This window comes from Dasypus novemcinctus, chromosome 10 (assembly GCF_030445035.2).
Source record: "Dasypus novemcinctus isolate mDasNov1 chromosome 10, mDasNov1.1.hap2, whole genome shotgun sequence".
Taxonomy (NCBI): Eukaryota; Metazoa; Chordata; class Mammalia; order Cingulata; family Dasypodidae; genus Dasypus; species Dasypus novemcinctus.
Window position 1 is genome coordinate 4,747,612 of NC_080682.1, and position 18,133 is coordinate 4,765,744.

At 51.4% G+C, this 18,133-nt stretch overlaps 1 protein-coding gene across 2 annotated transcripts in view; it reads right to left on the bottom strand.

The window, feature by feature from the left end:
• PPFIA1 (PTPRF interacting protein alpha 1) overlaps window positions 1–4,367 on the bottom strand; it is a 159,127-nt gene extending 154,760 nt beyond the window's left edge. The window contains exon 1 of one of the 2 annotated variants that reach the window (XM_071217919.1): window positions 4,216–4,367. The gene's annotated coding sequence lies outside the window, so the exon portion shown is untranslated. The remainder of the gene's footprint in view (window positions 1–4,215) is intronic. The other variant, XM_058305001.2, reaches the window with a different exon arrangement.
• Between the last annotated feature and the right edge of the window lie 13,766 nt (window positions 4,368–18,133).

Genomic DNA, 18,133 nt, shown 5'->3' on the forward strand with positions numbered 1-18,133 from the left:
CCGCTGACAGGAATGCAGGTGGACACAGAAGAACACACAGCAAATGGACACAGAGAGCAGACAATGGGGGGCGGGGAAGGAGAGAGAAATTTAAAAATTAAAAAATAAATAAAACGTTGAGCAACATCAATGTCAAATGAAAAAAGTTTTTTCTACGACTGGAATATTTGTCATGAAACAAAGATCAGAACAACTGGATACAGCAATTAATGTTCTAAATATTAAATGTTTGGGGGTCAAAGTATCCAACAATGGATGAATAGAGAAACAAAATGTGGTCTATTGGTAAAATGGAATATTAAACAATATTTAGAAAGAATGAAGCCCTGATGCACGTGACGATGTGGATGAACCTTGAAGACATTGTGTTTAGTGAAATAAGCCAGACACGAAAGGATGAACAGTGTCAAGCTCACTGATATGAAATAGTTAGAATATCCATATTCATAAAGTCAGAAACTAGAATACAGGCAACAAGGGGCTGGGGTGGGGACTGGGAGTTCATGCTCAGTGGGTACAGAGGTTCTGTTTGGGGTGTCGGAAGAGTTTTGGTGATGGATGATGGTGATGGTAGCACGACACTATGAATGTAATTAGCACCACTGAATTACGCACACAAAAGTAGTTAGAATGGGGATTTATTTTACATTGTGTTTGTGTTATTAGAATAAGAAGTTAAAAACAAACAAGCATAGAACTGTACAACACAATGAGTGAACCCTAATGTAAACTATGGACTATAGTAAATAATGTAATTACAATCATAATTTTTCTTCAGTTATAACAAAGTTTCCTCACTAACACAAAATGTTAATAGGGAAAACTGGGGGGAGGATGTATATGGGAACTGTACTTTCTGCATGGTTTTTCTGAAAACCTGCAACTATTGCTTTCATAAAAATCAAATAAAAAATATTTGTGGAATTACCTTTAAATTTGAAAATAATTTTATTTGGCCTTTATTTAGCCTTAATGATCCTGTCTTTTTTTTTTGGAGGAACTGGGGATTGAACCTAGGACCTCACACGTGGGAAGCAGATGCTCAACCACTGAACTTCATCTGCTCCCCAAGAGAGCTGGTTTTTTTACTTGTTTGTTTTTAGGAGGTACAAGGGATAGAACCCAGGACCTCGTACATGTTAAACAGGCGCTCAACCACTTGAGCTACATCTGCTCCCCTGATCCTGCCTTTTAATGTTTTCTGTGATCAAAGGCCTATATCCAATAGAGATAATTTTTATACGTCATTAAAATATATGCTATTGGGAAGCGGATGTGGCTCAAGCACTTGGGCACCCACCTACCACATGGGAGGTCCTGGGTTCGGTTCCTGGTGCCTCCTGAGGAAGACAAGCATGGCAGTGCGCTGACGTGATGGGCTGGGCACAATGAGATGATGCAGTGAGGTGACAGTATGAGGAAAAACAATGAGAGACCAGAAAAGCAGGGTGCAGAGGTGGCTGAAGCAATTGGCACCTGCCTCCCCATGGGAGGTCCCAGGTTCAGTTCCCGGTGCCTCCTGAAAAAAAAAAAGACGACCAGCAGACATAGCACACAGTGAGCAGACACAGCAGACAGTGAGCACCGACAACAAAGCCGGGGGAGAAATGAAAAAACATTAACCCCACAGTGCCAACAAGAATCCGTTAATCATACCAGGAAAGGAGGAAATGTGTGTGGGACCATGTTGTGGGGGGTCAGAGAGAACCATTTCCAAAAACAATAAGACTAGAATAAATATTTTTAAAATAAATAAAATATACGATATTTTCACAGTGTATTGGCTTATAATAATAAACTGAGTGTCTATGATTTTTAAGAGCAGACCTCTGAAACTACTCACCACGGTCACACATAATTATTTAAAAGCACGTAAACACAGTGTTATGAAAATTACAGAATAATTGATTGTTCTGGAAGTTCTGGGATTTCTTGTTTCCAAATCTCAAAGACGACCATCTGTTGGGAATTTGGAAGCAGTGATTGCTGACGCAGACAAAAGAGGGTGCCACTGAGGGGCTGCGTTTGGGGAACCAGCCTCCACCCGATCCTCTGCCTGGACACAGAACGTGCATGTCGTTAAGGCACCTTCAGCAGGTGACCGTGGTACAACCAGAAAGCCTCTTCCCTTCTGCTTGACACTTCTTTAGAGTGTCCCTAACTTTGACAGGTGAGGTTACGGCCACCGTTAGATGTCCTCATTCATTCGTTCAACAAACATTACAATGCTGAGCCACTTTATGCCGGCACCCGGCCAGGTGCTGGAAATACACCCATAAATCAAGACATCAGGATTCCTCTTCTAGGTGGAGAAACAGTTGAATAAGCAAAAACCTTGCACCCGGTTTGAAAATAGAAAGTGCTGCGGCCAAGGACGGCTCCTCCGACAGGCTCTGGTTCCCTGGCCCCGCTAGGCTGCGGCTGAGTGGAGGTTGCCCCAAGTCTCGGCTCATTCTTCCTAGAGGGACCCTAACCTGCTGTGCCTCCCTCGCAGGTGAAAGGAAATGAGCCCCTGGGGCGGGGCCCCAGAGAAGGGGACGGGCTCAGCTCAGGGCAGAGGAACTGACAACCCCCTTGTCACATTCTGGGTCTTGCTCTCAGAGGGTCAGTTTCTTGAGCTGGCCCGCTCACACCACGTTCAAGTGGAATGGGAGGCTGAGCATCTCCTGGGAAAGAAGGAAGAACTTTCCATGTGAAAATGGAAAGTCAAGGCTGAAGGAGTTGGGTGGGTTCATCTGTGGATGAGTAGGTGAGCAGTGGAATATCAGTCGGCCATAAAAAGGAACGGGGGCAGCAGACTTGACCCAGTGGACAGGGCGTCCGTCTACCACATGGGAGGTTCCCGGTTCAAACCCCTGGCCTCCTTGACCCGCGTGGAGCTGGCCCACGCGCAGTGCTGATGCGCGCAAGGAGTGCCCTGCCACGCAGGGGTGTCCCCACATAGGGGAGCCCCACGCGCAAGGATTGCGCCCCGTAAGGAGAGTCGCCCAGCGCGAAGGAAAGTGCAGCCTGCCCAGGAATGGTGCCGCACACACGGAGAGCTGATGCAGCAAGATGATGCAACAAAAAGAAACAGATTTCCGTGCCGCTGACAACAACAGAAGCGGACAAAGAAGAACACGCAGCAAATGGACACAGAGAACAGACAACAGGGGCAGGGGGGCGGGGGGGGGGGGGAAGGGGAGAGAAATAAATAAAAAATAAATCTTTAAAAAAAAAGGAACGGGTTCTGCTACAGGGGCAGCATGCGTAAGTCTTGAAGACGTCGGGTTGCGCAAAATGAGCCTGACACCCAAGGGCAAATATCGTATGATTCCACTTCTATGACTCACCTAGAATAGGCAAGCTCCTAGAGACAAGGTCGATCCAAGGTTAGCCGGGGCTGGGGGGCGGGTGACGAAAGTGCTCTGGCACCCGCCGGTGGTGATGGCAGCACAACATAATGCCACTGAACGGCGCACTGAAGGTGGTCCAAACGGCGAATATGACAGTATATGTACTTCATAACATTAAGAATCGTTGGGTGGCTCTGAGCAAACGTGAGAAGCAAACTCTGCCCACACACCCAGGGAATTGATCTCCCACGAACGGAGCCCCCTCGGCCTGCTCGTGTCACGCCTGCACCCCTCTACTGTCCTGCACACCCCCCACCTTGGAAGCCCTCCGAAGCCTTGGCCAGGGGGCCCGCGCGCCGGCACCTGCTCCTGCCCCGGGGTGACGGGCCGGTGGCGCTCGGCGTGCCCAGGCCGGGTGGAGAAGGCTGCCCACCCCACGCCTGCGGTGCGGGCAAGAGAAGCGCAAAGGCCTCTTTCCCGGGGAGGGGAGAAGGAATTATCCTTTTTGAACATTCGGCTGGAAATACGTAGTTCTGAGGAATGCTTCTCTTAAGCCAGGGCAGGCAGCCGGTGCCTGTGCACCCACGAGGCCGTGAGGGCCCCGGAGAACGAGAAGGGCGTTGGTGGCGGCTGCGAGCGGCAGAGCCGTGCAGGGGAGGGACCCAGCTGCGCCTGGAGCAGTGAGGCCCCGCCGTGGCCAAGCAGCACGGCAGGGACCACGGCGGGGACCACGGCGGGGACCACAGCAGGGACACGGTGAGCTGTGGGTGCTGCCGCCCCCGTTTCCAAGAACCAGCGCCCGAGGGGCACCCGCCCCCCAGCCCGGGTTCCAGGCCTGCCCAGCCCTCAGCCACTTGCCCTCCTGGCAGCACAACCTTACAGTGGGGTGGGGACCGTCCTCGCGGCTTCCCGGCGCTGGAGGGTCTCTGTGCTGGGGCCAGAGGCAGGAGCCTCGCCGGCTCACCCCCCCTCATGGCCCGCAGCGCCAGGGCAGCCATCCGTCCGTCCGTCTGCCTGCCTGGCCTGTTCAGCACGGCCTCCCTAGCGCCGGCGCCTCCCATGGTGACGAGGCCAGGGGCAGTGACCGCCCCCTCTGGGGCTCTCGGCCACAGTAGGACAGATCCAGCCACCAAGCCACGTGCTGTTCCGTCCTCCCAGGCTGGCTGGACGCCTGCCAGGGCCCGGCCCACCCTGCAGTCCCCTTTGCCCAGGCCCAGGAGTGCCCGTGCCGCCTGCCGTGGGCCCCGCTCACTCAGCCCCGGGTTCTCCAGGGCCGAGTGCGGGCCAGGTGCTGGGGAAGCCGTGCCCAGCGGGACGGGGAGGCGCCTTGGGCAAGCCATTATCCCGCGATGGCTTTCATTACAGCAAGCGTCGTGCCCCAAAGCACAAGCGCTGGGTGCCAGCAGCTGACTAGGCTGATGGGGGAGGGCCCTGGGGCCGGGGTCCCGCACCTGGGACGTGCCCCGCAGCACCAAGAGCAGCTGGCACAGCCGTGCTCCCAGCGGCACTAGCCACCATCCCCCGAAGGTGGAAGCAGCCTGGTCCACCGCCAGGAGTGGAGAAGCAAGGAGTGCTCGACCCACGCAATGGGCCGTGAGCGGCAAAGAGGAGGGTGCAGCGCCGGTGTGTGCCACCGCCCGGGGGGGGGCCTCTAGTGCCTTAGCTGTGAAGGAAGCGGACGCAAGAGGCTACGTCGTGCGTGACTCCACGTCCATAAAGTACCCAGAATCGGTGACTGCTCAGAGAGCGAGCCAAGGGTGGCGGGTGCTTGCTGTGGCGCATGGCAGTGCTTTGGAACTAGCTGGAGGTGGCGGTGGCACAAATTCTGGATGTTCGAAATGCTACTGGTTTGTGCACTTCAAAACGATTAACTGAATGTCATGTGAATTGCACCTCAGCTACCTCCTTTAAGAAAAAGAAAAGGTGGGGAGAGGCACAGGATCTGGGGGCGGGGCTGAGCTCCTTTCCAGCGCGTTCTCGCCTGTGCCTTAGGGAAGCTCTCCAAAGCGCTCTGAGCCTCAGTTTCCTCCTTGGCCACGGGGGCAGTAACGGTGCCTCCTTGCAGGAGGTGGGCCTGCTTTATCAATCCCCAAGGACCCTGGGGTGGGACCCAGTGGGGAGGGCAGCAGCCAGGCACCCAGCTGGTCCCTGGAGCACTTTGGGTTCCCTCCAATAAGAGAGAAAAAGAACGGTTCTTTTAGCAACGTATCGGTACCTCTGCGGCCCCCAGGATGTCTCCCTTATCTGTTTTTGGTCATTCTTTTTGCTCGTTGTCTGCTCGTTTTTCCTTTAGCAGGCACTAAGAACTGGACGCAGGCCCTCCCCTGTGGGAAGTGGGCGCTCAAGTGCTTGAGCCACATCCACTCCCTGCTCGTTTGTGTTTGCTCATTGTCTGTTCATTGTTTGCTCATTGCTATTTTTTTGCTTATTGTTTGCTGGTTGCTTTTTTGCTCCTTGCTCTTTGTTTTTGTTCGATGTCCGCTTGCTGTTTGTTTGTCTTCTTTAGGAGATCCTGGGAAACAAACCTGGGACCTCCCGTGTGGGAGGCGGATGCTCAACTGTTGAGTCACATTCCCCCGCCCACTTAGTACCTTTTTACGATATAATTTCTACCTTTGTGTAAAGACCTTAACCCAGAGAGAATCCCGCCTCACTCTGCTCTTAAAGGCTAGAATGCCCCTTGTGTCACTGACGCAATCCCTGTCGGTGGCTGAAAAACAGGTTCTCTTTGCCACTGGCCTATTTCTCATGGTCTAATATCAACCCTAAGAACCAGAAGGTGAGACGTGACCCACCATCCCTGGACTCGGGGCGCTTTTCTGGTCGTACTTTCCGTGACTGTTTCCAAATCGTGACCAAGCTCTGTGAAGCAGCAAGGGCAGCTGGGAGCAGCAACGAGCCCGCCCGGCCCTCCAGCCACGCTGGCCCAGGCAGGGCCTGTTCCTCCCCGGCATCCGACAGGCGGGCTAAAGCCCACTCCTTGCCCGCGTAGCTCTCCCCTGCCCCATTGCTCGCTCAGCTCCACCGTGACGGGTGCTCTCTATGGCCTCAGACAGGCCCAGCTGGCTCCTGCCCCAGGGCCTTTGCACTCGCCGCTCCTCCGGCCTGGCCCTCCGCCTGGCTGTCATCTCCCCATCACGACTTCTCAGGCCATAGAGAAGCCGCCTTGCCAAGGAGTCCCTTTCCTTGCTCGGCTCTTCCTCTCGCACAGAAGGATCCCCTTGTGCTCATTGCCCGCCCCCTGGCTGGCCTGGGTCCCAGAGGGAAGAGGCGAAGCTGGGAGCCTCGGGCAGTTAAGCAGTGAGCTTGGCCCTGGGAGGGGAAGGAGAGAAAGAGCCCCAGCCAGCTCCTGTCTCACTCCACAAGCCCAGGCCACGTGTCTCACTGCCACCCAAGGGCACATGACGCAGGTGCCACCGTCACAGGCTGGACGCACGGCCCTTGTGGAACCTGAGTTCCACCCGTAATGATGGTGGGAGTGGGGAGGCAGCGCCTCCAGGCCAGGAGAGCAGGGCGGTCTTCCTGGAAGAAGCAGCATTGAAGGCCAGGTGAGAATCAGCCATGTGAGTGGGGAGGGGGCCCGGGGCAGAGGGACAAGCGCACGCAAAGCCAGGAGGTGCAGGCCACATGGTGAGCCCTCCTGCTTCTCTTGCCCTCTTCCCCAAGATCCGGGGGGCCCCGATTTGCCCTATTGAGGGGAGAGGAATTTGGCAATGGCCCCTGAGGCACCCAAGGTCAGCCAAGCAGGCGGCCCTGGTCAGCCAGGCTGGCCCCACAGTGGGCCCCCTCAGCGTGGTCGAGGGGTGCTCCCCTCCTTCCCTGGCCCCTCCCCACGGCCCGCAGGCCTGCTTCTCCCACCCACCCACCAGGCAGGGACTCGCCTGGGAAAGAGAACAAAGGCCTCTAATAAAATCAAAACAAAAATACCCAGCAGCCGACCTCACCACCTGGACGGCAGGTGGGCAGCAGGTGGGCCAGGAAGAGCTGGGCGTGACCCCTCCAGGCCTCCCAGGTGAGCAAAGCCAGGCTGAGAAGCCAAAGGGAGAGAAGGGCAGGGCAGCCGCTGACCGTGGACCAGGGCGGTCCCGCGAGGGCGACCAGCGCAAAGGCCCTGTGGTAGGAACCGAGCGCTTCTTCACACAAGAGCGAGAGCCCCCAGGGGAGCTCCGAAGCCCCCGCCTCAGGGCTGCACCTGCTGTCCCGACCCTGGCGCTCAGTCCCCCCAGCCTCTCTTGGTCCCGGAGAGCACAAAGCTGGGCACGTGGCTGGGCCAGGGACGGCTGCCGAGGAGCTCCAGAAGCAGATCTTCAGGCCCAGCCAAGACCAGGTCTCCGGGCTGGACCCCCAAGGCCTGGGTCCTGTCCCTGCCACCTCCTGCTGTGTGACCTTGGGTTGGCAGCATCCCCACTCTGTGCTGTGAACTCCTCATCTGTAACGTAGGAGTCACAGGAGCACCCCTGCAGGACCATTAGCACCCCAAAGCCCCAGGGGTTGCTGTAGGGTTTCGACGACACCTGCAGGCCCCTTCCCACCCAGCAGGGGCTCCTTTCTCTGAGCAGGGTGATGGCCGTCAGGGGGCAGCTGGGCCCAGCAATGGTGACTAAGATGAAAAAGAGCCTTTGGGGACAAGCGAAGGCAGAGGCGGAAGAGCCAAGTGACAGCAGTAGGCCCAGAGGGTGGCCTCCCCACGTGGGGCCATCACACAGCCCGTCCCTGCTCTGCACCAGGATCCTGCTTTCTGGGAGCCCAGCAAGCCCGCCATTAAAAATAATTATTATACATACAGCAAGAGAGAATCTATCATCCTTTGCACACACCTGAGGAGGGGTTGTTGGTGGAGGAAGAGGTTTTCCCTCCCGCACGTGGCCTTGTCGTTGGCTAGGGGGGACAGCGGGCAGAGTGCGCTCCCCGGGCGGGCACGTAGGGCAGATGCGGTGCCCGGCTCAGCCGTCGCCTCTCTCCCCAGGCGTCCGCTGAACATGCGGGCGCCGTGCTGGGCGGGGCGGGCCAGGGCGAGCGAGCGCAGGTGCCGGCCCCAGAGCCAGCCTTCCAGCCCCCCAGGAAGACCCGATACCGTCGGCAAGACTAAGACGTACAAGTAGCCACTTCCTCCTCCTGCCCTTGAGAAGCCTAAGAGGCCGGCGCCTGCAATTTCCAAGAAAACTTCACATGGTTTCGGGTCCCCGGACAGCTTATCCCAAGTCCAGGAAGCGGCTCGGCGCTCCTCTGACTCGATGTCCCTTGACGCTGCTGCCCCAAGGCCTCCTTCCTCAAGGGCTCTCCGTACCCTCCCGGCTGGTTCTTTTTAGGGCTTCCCCTCGTGTCTGGTGGCCCCTCAAGACTGGGTTTCCTTGGGCGCCATCCCAAGCCCTCCTCCACTCGCCAGCTGAGTCCGGGGCAATCTCACCTGGTGATGGTGTCAGGTACCATCTAGAGGCTGGTGGCCCCCAATCTGTGGCTCCCACCTCGACCCATCTCCTGAACTTCACACCTGCACCCCCACCTGCCTGCCAGAAGCTCCTCACACTTGGTGCTTCCAGAACAACTCTGAGTCCCACAGACCTGCTCCACCTCCAGAACAGCTCACCTGGGGGACTGCAGCACAGGCTGCCCTGCCAGGAGCCAGGCCACCATGGGCCTCGCCTTGTTCTCCAGCACCCTGTGAGTCAACCAGCCCCATCCCTTCCTGGAGAAGAGAGAACACCATGTGCAGTATCGGAAATGTGTTTTTAAAACAAAAATCCATGATTAGGAGAGACATTCCTGGGACAACCAGGAACACTTGAACACAGACTGGACTTCAGGTAGCATTCTTGTTAAATTCCTTGTGACCACGGAGAAGAATGTCCTTCTCAGACAGCAGCTGATGTCCTCAGGGGAGATGCCTGATGGTGGCTGAGACTTACATTCAAATGGTTCAGAAAAAACAAATGCTATCTTACTATCTATTGAGATAAAGCCCAAAAGGAAACAGTTAATGATTGCTGGATGGAGAGAGAGATACAGTGACCCTGGTGCTCGTCTTTCCATCGTTTGGTAGAGTGGCAATTCTTGTCATAAAGAGTTGGAAGGAAAATCTCATGATGTCCTCACGTTCTCATGCCCCTGCCACCCATGGTCCACCTTGCCTGGGCCACCCTTGCTCCAGCTGGCTTCCATGCCATTACTGTCCACTGGTCTCCACACCTTGGCCAGAGTTATCTTTCCCAAACCAGAATCTTATCAGGTCCCTCCTTTGCTTGAAGTCAGCTCTTGGGACAAAGATTGGATTCCTTCACCTGACTTCCAACTCCTCCTTGCTCCTCCAGCCCTTCACTCTCCAACTGAAGCACAACGTTCCAGCCACTCTCCCCCCTTGCCTTCTGACCTCCTGTGCCTCACATGGAGTGCCCTTTTCCCTAATTTCACTGGCCTTTCTATCCTCAGGTCTCAAGTTAGATACCCCTTATGGAACCCAAGGCATGAGCTGCACCATGTGCTCTATGGGACACATACACTCGACCAAAGCCTGTACCGTACATAGAAAATACTGTCTGATGATGTCTCTCTGCTGCATAACAGTGATTTCCATGATGGAAGGAGTGTCATTATCTCCTCAACAGCTGGCAGAGGTCCTGACACACTGTGGGTGTGCAACAGACAATTGATGAGTGCATGGAATGGGTGGATGGACAGATGGATGGATGGGTGGATGGATAAGTGGATGGACAGATGAGTGGAAGGATGGATGGATGGGTGGATGGGTGGATGGATGGATAGGTGGAGGGATGGATGGATGGGTGGAGGGATGGTTGGATGGATAAGTGGAAGGATGGATGGATGGATGGGTGGGTGGGTGGAGGGATGGGTGGATGGATAAGTGGATGGATAGATGAGTGGAAGGATGGATGGTTGGGTGGAGGGATGAATGGATGGGGGGATGGAGAGATGGATGGGTGGAGGGATGAATGAATGGATGGATGGATGGGTGAATGGCTGACTGGTTGGATGAAATAGTACAAAAAGTTCTGTGAAGGAACCAGATGTGGCTCAAGTGATTGGGCTTCTGTCTACCATATGGGAGGACCTGGGTTCAATCCCCAGGGCCTCCTGGTAAAGGTGTGCCCGTGTGGTAAGCAATGCAGCAAGATGATGATGTGACAAAAGAGAGATGCAGGGGAGAGGCAAGGTGAGATGCTACAGAATCCAGGAACTGAGGTAGTATGACAGGGAACCTCTTGCCCACATTGGAAGTCCCTGGGATGGAATCTGGGTAAGCCTAGAGGAGAAGATGAGAAGAGAAGACAAAAAGAAACAGACAGAAATGATCACACAGAGAATGGACACAGACAGCAAAACAGGGTGGGGGGGAGGGAGGTGCTTTGAGACTCCAGAGAAGAAAGAGTCAGGCTTAACCAGAGGACCCCTATTAGAGGAGGCAGGAGGGCAGGATTTTGGTGACAGCTGTGATTTAGTGAGCATTTTCTCTTTGGTGGGCACCAGACCTGGCACTTGACCTGTGTCATCTCCATTCATCCTAACGGCAGCCTTTAGAGCTAGATATCTTCCTCTTTCATCACTCTCATTGCATTAGTAATTATTATTTAATAAAAATTTAAATAAGTAATACTTGCATGTGGTACAGCATTTAAAAGGATAGACAGTGTAATAGTTAGGCTAACCATTGGCCAGGTAATTGTGCTCAGCTGTTTAGTCAAGCAAGCACTGGGTTTATTGTAATATAAAGACATTTATGGACGTTAGTCATCAGTGAGTCTACTGCATAGATGGCTGATTACATCTAGGATCAACCAGGGAGATTGCTATCAAAATGAGTGATGTTTTATCTACTCAGGTGAATGCCTTAAAAGGGAAGTGATGTCAGCATTCAGAGAGAATTTCCCAGCTCATCTTTGGACAGCCCAAGTCTCCTGGGAACTCATCAAGAATCTTGGAAGCAGGCTAATAAGGCAGGGAATTAATCAATGGATCTGGAAACTGACAGGGTGTCCATGTGGACATCAGAAACCCCCAAGATGGCTGCTGGAGGATCCCCACCCCCCGGATTCTGCTACCCAGAACAAAGACTCCTCCCTGGGAACAAGGAAAAGCCTTGATGTTCTCTAGGGACTTTATCACTGGGTCCTCACTAAGGGATTGATGGGTGGGGTAATCAATCCAACAGCAAACAGCTGGAACCCCCTCCCCTTCCATTAGCCAAGGGGTGGAATAATTAGCAATTTAAAAGCCAACCATGAGACCTTAAGGGCTTTCCCTTGCCTTACTCTTTTGCCTGCGGACCTGTCCTGTCCTCTGTGCACCGCTGTCGCCATTTTTCCTCTGCCATGTGGCCATGCAAGTAACTCTGGGGACTTATAATCTATAATGGGGAATTGTAGCTTATAAATTAGCCCTCTTCAACCCTTTTCATCCCCTTCCTCACTACCTGGGACCCCTATTCCGTTATTTTCTGTTATTTTCTCCCATTTCTCTTCCCTCCCTACCTGAATAAATGACTGGCGTAACTCACCTGGCGTGCTCTTGAAATTCATTTCTGCAGCATCTCCAAGAACCTAGATGAAATCCGGTAGCATATTTGGCGAGCCAGCCAGGAGTTTATTGGTAGTGAAACTATGGCCTACAGCCTGCTTAGTGCCTTCTTTCGATTCTCTATTTTAAATGGGTTTGCGTATGAGCCCCCAAAGGTTGTAATCCCAGGGGGAAAGGGGCTCCGGAATTCTTTGTGTCTGCGCCGCACGTTCCGCCTTGTTGGCTCTAACCCCAGTGCGGAAGGCTGGGGCATGGCATGGGGGTTAACTACACCACTGATCTTCAAGCGGTTTAGTCGGAGGCTTCACCCTCTGGCGACCACCGCCTTCTCCCGCCCTCTCCAGAGGAAACTGGAATGCAGCAGTAAAGGAGAGCCGAGAGCTTGCCCTCCCACAGGGTCCAGGCCTCTGCAAGTTGTGTTCAGCTTTGAAATCTGTGTTTAACGTGTCAGTTTGCTTGTCCTAGGAAATCAGACTTGGGGGTCACCTGTAACAAATTGGATAATGGTAAAAGGTCAAACTCTCTTGTGCCTTCAAACCAGGCCTTGAATACATTACAGGTTGCCTCTCCATGTGAGTTATTGGCCAGTTTGACCCCTCAAACAATAAAGATTTCTACCTCACGTCTCTGGTTGTGCTCCTGAAGTCAATGGAAACTATGTTGCAGTTTCAAACTCCTGCAGCAGCCAAATGGATATCGCCTCCAGACTGGCACTGTTCCATAGTGCCAGAGAGCACTATGCACCAGACCAGTGGAATACTGGAAATTCTTAGCTTCTCTCTAGGATCAACAATGCTGTGGCTTGCTCACTGTGTGAAGAACATACCAACTGGAGCCATGATCACCAAGTACTGTAAGTGGAACTTAAATACAAATTGGCATTATGGCCTGCTCCCTTGGAGAGAAAACATGTAAGATATCGCAAACCTGAAACTTGAATCTATTAATTGCAGCTCAAAGAAACTTACACACTGAGTAGTACATTAATTAGTATTAAGTGCTATACATTTATCCTATTTTAGATATATGCTTGATGATTATAGTATTATCTTTCCTATTAGATCATGTACAAAAAAACATTAAACTTCATTTTCTAAGTAATTAATGAATGTGCTTAGCCCAGGTCTCCCTTTTAGCCCTGATTAAAGTTAAAGGAATTTCCAACTTCATGCACTAATCCTGAATGAAGCCAGCTGCCCAAGAAAGTGCCAGCTCACCAAAGCACTTGATGGGATGTACAAATGCCAGTCATCGAATGTCCTGAAATACCTCTTCAAGAAACAAGGCTAAGTAATGTCAAAATCAGTGACTGCCTCTAACTCTAGCCCAAATGCCTAATGCTAGGGGAAGGGCAAACCAGACATCCCTTGGAAAAACCCTTGCCTGTTTTCTTTTAAAAAGGCAATGTCCCTTCTCATCCCCCTCTTAGCTGCTTTAAGCATAATCAGCACCATCAAAAACTGGGGTTGGTAATCTATACTAATGCCCCTTATCTGTTTCAATCGCTCCCTAGAAATAACTAAGAGCATAGATGAAACCAGCCGTGCCTTAGAAGCTCTGAAACAGCAAGCAGACTCTTGCTGCTGTGGTCCTGCAAAATCGCAGGGCACCTGACATGCTAACTGCAGCACAGGGAAGGGTATGTCCTTTCCTTAAGGAAAAATGTCTTCTATGGAAATTACTCTAAAACAGTCCTAAACAGTATTCAAAACCTGCAAAATAGAACCCACCGATGTTAAGGAAATGCAGCCTTTATAGACACCTGGCCTTTTCTACTCCTGTGGGCCAGTGTCCTCTTAGTGGAGCCATGTATGCTCAAAATTATAATTGAATTTATTTCTTCCAATATCATATGGGGACTTCATCCAGCTTCATACAGGATGCCAGACCATCTTCTTCAGTCAAGATAGAGTAGCAAGGGAGTTCTACACCTTGTCAGGCAGGGCCTGCAAGCCCCTAGCCAGCAGGAAGCAGCTACAGAAGAAAGATCATCTTCCTTCAGCACCCCTTTAAGATGGAAGGTGTAGAACTCTCTGAAGGGGGAAAGAAGGAGGCTAATAAGATAGGGAATTAATAGACGGATCTGGAACCTGACAAGGAGTTCATGTGGACATCAGAAACCTCCAAGACGGCTGCTGGAGGACCCCAACCCCCCGGATTCTGCTACCCAGAACAAAGACTCCTCCCTGGGAACAAGGAAAAGCCTTGATGTTCTCTAGGGACTTTATCACTGGGTCCTCACTAAGGGATTGATGGGTGGGGTAATCAATCCAACAGCAAACAGCTGGAACCCCCTCCCCTTCCATTAGCCAAGGGGTGGAATAATTAGCAATTTAAAAGCCAACCGTGAGACTTAAGGGCTTTCCCTTGCCTTACTCTTTTGCCTGCGGACCTGTCCTGTCCTCTGTGCACCGCTGTCGCCATTTTTCCTCTACCATGTGGCCACGCAAGTAACTCTGGGGACTTATAATCTATAATGGGCAATTGTAGCTTATAAATTAGCCCTCTTCATCCCTTTTCATCCCCTTCCTCACTACCTGGGACCCCTACTCTGTTATTTTCTGTTATTTTCTCCCATTTCTCTTCCCTCCCTTCCTGAATAAATGACTGGCGTAACTCACCCGGTGTGCTCTTGAAATTCATTTCTGCAGCATAGCCAAGAACCTGGATAGAATGCAGTAGTACCTTCATTGGACCTTCATTGGAGCCCCTGGTTTGCAGCCTGCCTGCAGAACCTGGACTCGTGCATCCCCATGGTTATTTGAGAGACTGATAAAATTGCACACTATTGACAGACACCTCCTGTTGATTCTGTTTCCCTAGAGAACCCTGACTAATACAACTTGGAACAGGGGTGATTCTTGAGGAACATAGTCTCAAACATGGGATGTCAGAGATGGCTCTGGGAGTTCTGCAACTGGCTTTCTACTCAATTTGGACTCAATGGTACTAATGACTCCCTTTACAATAATGAAGAGGTTGCTAAGAGTCCATGGCGCGAGCTGGCAATGGAGATACGCAAAATATCACCACTGGATCCCCCTACTTCCACGCTTATAAGAAGCAAGGATCTGGGTGAGAGTGTTTTTAACACCTTAACAGTTTTGTGGAGTTAAGAGGTATAATGATGATGGCTGGCTCCTCCTCGATACTCTGGATACAGTTACAAAAGAAAGGGATAAGCTAAAGGCTTCAAATTTGAAATTTAAATGCCACATGAATGCTGCAAAAGTTTCTGTGTGTGCTCTGAAAGAAAACCTTTTTTCATGTAGCCACAGAATTGAGATGTCTGAAAACTAGACTCAGATTCTTACTGTGTGAGTAGCAGAGTTATTAATACAAAGGAAATCTCAACCTCGCAGGGCGTCTGCTGTTAAATGAAGGCATTGTTTGGAAAGGTGTGGAACCCAGAGAATTGGGATGGAGACATATGGGATGATGATGATATCGGTGGGGACACTGGAACCATAAATTCTGCTGGACTTTGCCAGATACACCTGCTGATGGCCTTGCCTGTGGAAACCTTGTCAACCTTGTATCGCCCAGCCTCTGGCCTGCCCCAGCGAGTCCAGACCTCCTCCCAGCCCTGAGGCTGGTACCAGCCAAACTCCAGCAAGCGTTACCAAGCCTCCAGCCTGCCCTGAGGAATCTACCTTCCAATCCCTGCCTGAAGAGATTAATCCTGTCTCACCAGAAGAAGATGCAAAGGAATGCCTGAGGTCAGTAGCTCACAAGGCATTTCTAATCCTCCTCCTTACCCACCCACCACCCCTCTTGTCTTCTCGTCTTCAATACTAGACTGAAATCACAACAATCCCCCAAAGGTGAAATACGAAGTGTGACCCATGAGGAAGTAAGGTATACTCAGAAAGAACTGCATGAGTTTTCCAACTTATATAGACAGAAATCAGGGGAATATGTGTGGAAATGGATACTAAGGGTATGGGATAATGGTGGAAGGAATATAACATTGGATCATGCTGAATTTATTGATATGGGCCCACTAAGCAGAAATTCTGGATTCAATGCTGTAGCTTGAGGGGTTAGAAAGGGCTCTAACAGTTTGGTCAGATGGCTGATTGAAATATGGGCCAAAAGATGGCCCAGCTTGTCTGAGGTTGAGAGGCCGGATTTGCCCTGGTACACAGCAGAAGAGAGAATTCAAAGTCCTAGGGAGATTGGAATGCTAGATTGGATTTACCATTTGAGACCCACCCACCCCAGGAATGTCCAGAGGACACACCTTTAACCAGGACTGTGAGGAATAAATTTGTAAGACTAACTCCATCTTCCCTGAAGAGCTCTGTGGTTGCTCTTCTCTCTAGTCCAGATATTACTGTGGGGAGGGCTGTGATGGAATTAGAATCCTTAAACATTATGGGGATGATTGGATGTCCGTCTGGTAAAAGGCAAGTATCGGCAGTTAATCACCAAAGACGAGGTGGGCGTGTCTATCATAATGAAAGGCAGATTCAAAGCAGCACTCAAAACAGTCTGAGTTCATAGAATTGTGGTGTTGGCTAACACATCACGGGGTATATAGAAGTGAAATAGAAGGGCAGGCTACTAATTTCTTCTGGATCTGTATAAGCAGAAGAGTTCTAGGTCAAGTGAATAAAACCATAACTCTATATACAGACACGGAGAATCATGGCCCCTTATTCAATTCCCAGACTTGCGACAGTTTACAGACCAGAGCCCCTTGAATGAGGAGAAGGCCAGGTCTCCTCGGGGAAGGATCCTATTAACTGCCAAACACTCACTCTGTTATCTTCCTCCCACCTTTCCCCAAGGAGACCTACGGCCTTTTACCAGAGTAACTGTGCACAGGGGAAAAGGAAATGATCAGACATTTCAGGGATTATTAGACACTGATTCAGAAGTGACATTAATTCCAGGAGACCCAAAACATCACTGTGGTCCACCAGTCAGGGTAGGGGCTTATGGAGGTCAGGTGATTGATGGAGTTTTAGCTCAGGTCCATCTCACAGTGGGTCCAGTGGGTCCCCAGACACATTCTGTGGTTATTTCCCCAGGTCCAGAATGCATAATTGGAATAGACACACTCAGTAACAGGCAGAATCCCCACACTGGATCCCTGACTTGTGGAGTGAGGGCCATTATGGTTGGAAAGGCCAAGTGGAAGCCACTAGAACTGCCCCTACCTAGCAAAATAGTAAACCAAAAGCAGTACTGGATTCCTGGAGGGACTGCAGAGATAGCGCCACCATCAAGGATTTGAAGGATGCAGGGGTGGTGATTCCCACCCCATCCCCATTCCACTCTCCTACTTGGCCAGTGCAGAAACAGATGGATTTTGGAGCATGACAGTAGATTATCATAAACCTAACCAGGTGGTGACTCCAATTGCAGCTGTTGTCCCCGAAGTGGTATTATTTGAGCAAAATCTGGTACCTGTTATGCAACTGTTGATCTGGCAAATGCTTTTTTCTCAGTTGCCATTAGTAAGGACCAGAAACAGTTTGCTTTCAGCGGGCAAGGCCAGCAGCATACCTTCACTGTCCTGCCTCAGGGGAATATCAACTCTCCAGCCCTATTCATAATATTGTCTGCAGGGACCTTGATAGTCTCTCCCTCCCACAAGACATTGGTCCATTATATTGATGGAATCATATTGATTGGAGCTAATGAGCAAAAAGTAGCACCTACTCTAGACATATTGGTAAAGCATTTGCATAAGGATGGGAGATAAATCTAACAAAAATACAGGGGCCTTCTGCCTTGTCTAGGTGTCCAGTGGTATGGGACATACCCTTCTAAAGTGAAGGATAAGCTGTTGCATCTGACCCCTCCTATGACTGAAAAAGAGGCACAATGCTTAGTTGGTCTCCTTGGATTTTGGAGACAACACACTCCTCATTTGGGTGCTACTCCAGCCCATTTACTGGGTGACCAGAAAAGCTGCTAGTTTTGATTGGGGACCAGAACAAGAGGAGGCTCTGCAACAGGTCCAGGCTGCTGTGCAAGCTGCACTACCACTTACACCATATGATCCAGCAGATCCAATGGTGCTGGAAGTTTCAATGGCAAACAAAGATGCCATCTGGAGCCCTTGGCAGGCCCCTGTAGGAGAATCACAATGCAGACCCTTAGGATTTTGTAGCAAAGCCCTGCCATCCTCTGCAGATAACTACTCTCTTCTTGAGAAACAGCATTTGGCCTGCTCCTGGGCCTTAGTGGAGACTGAGTGCTTAACATGGGCCATCAAGTTACCCTGAGACCTGAGTTGCCTGTCATGAGCTGGGTAT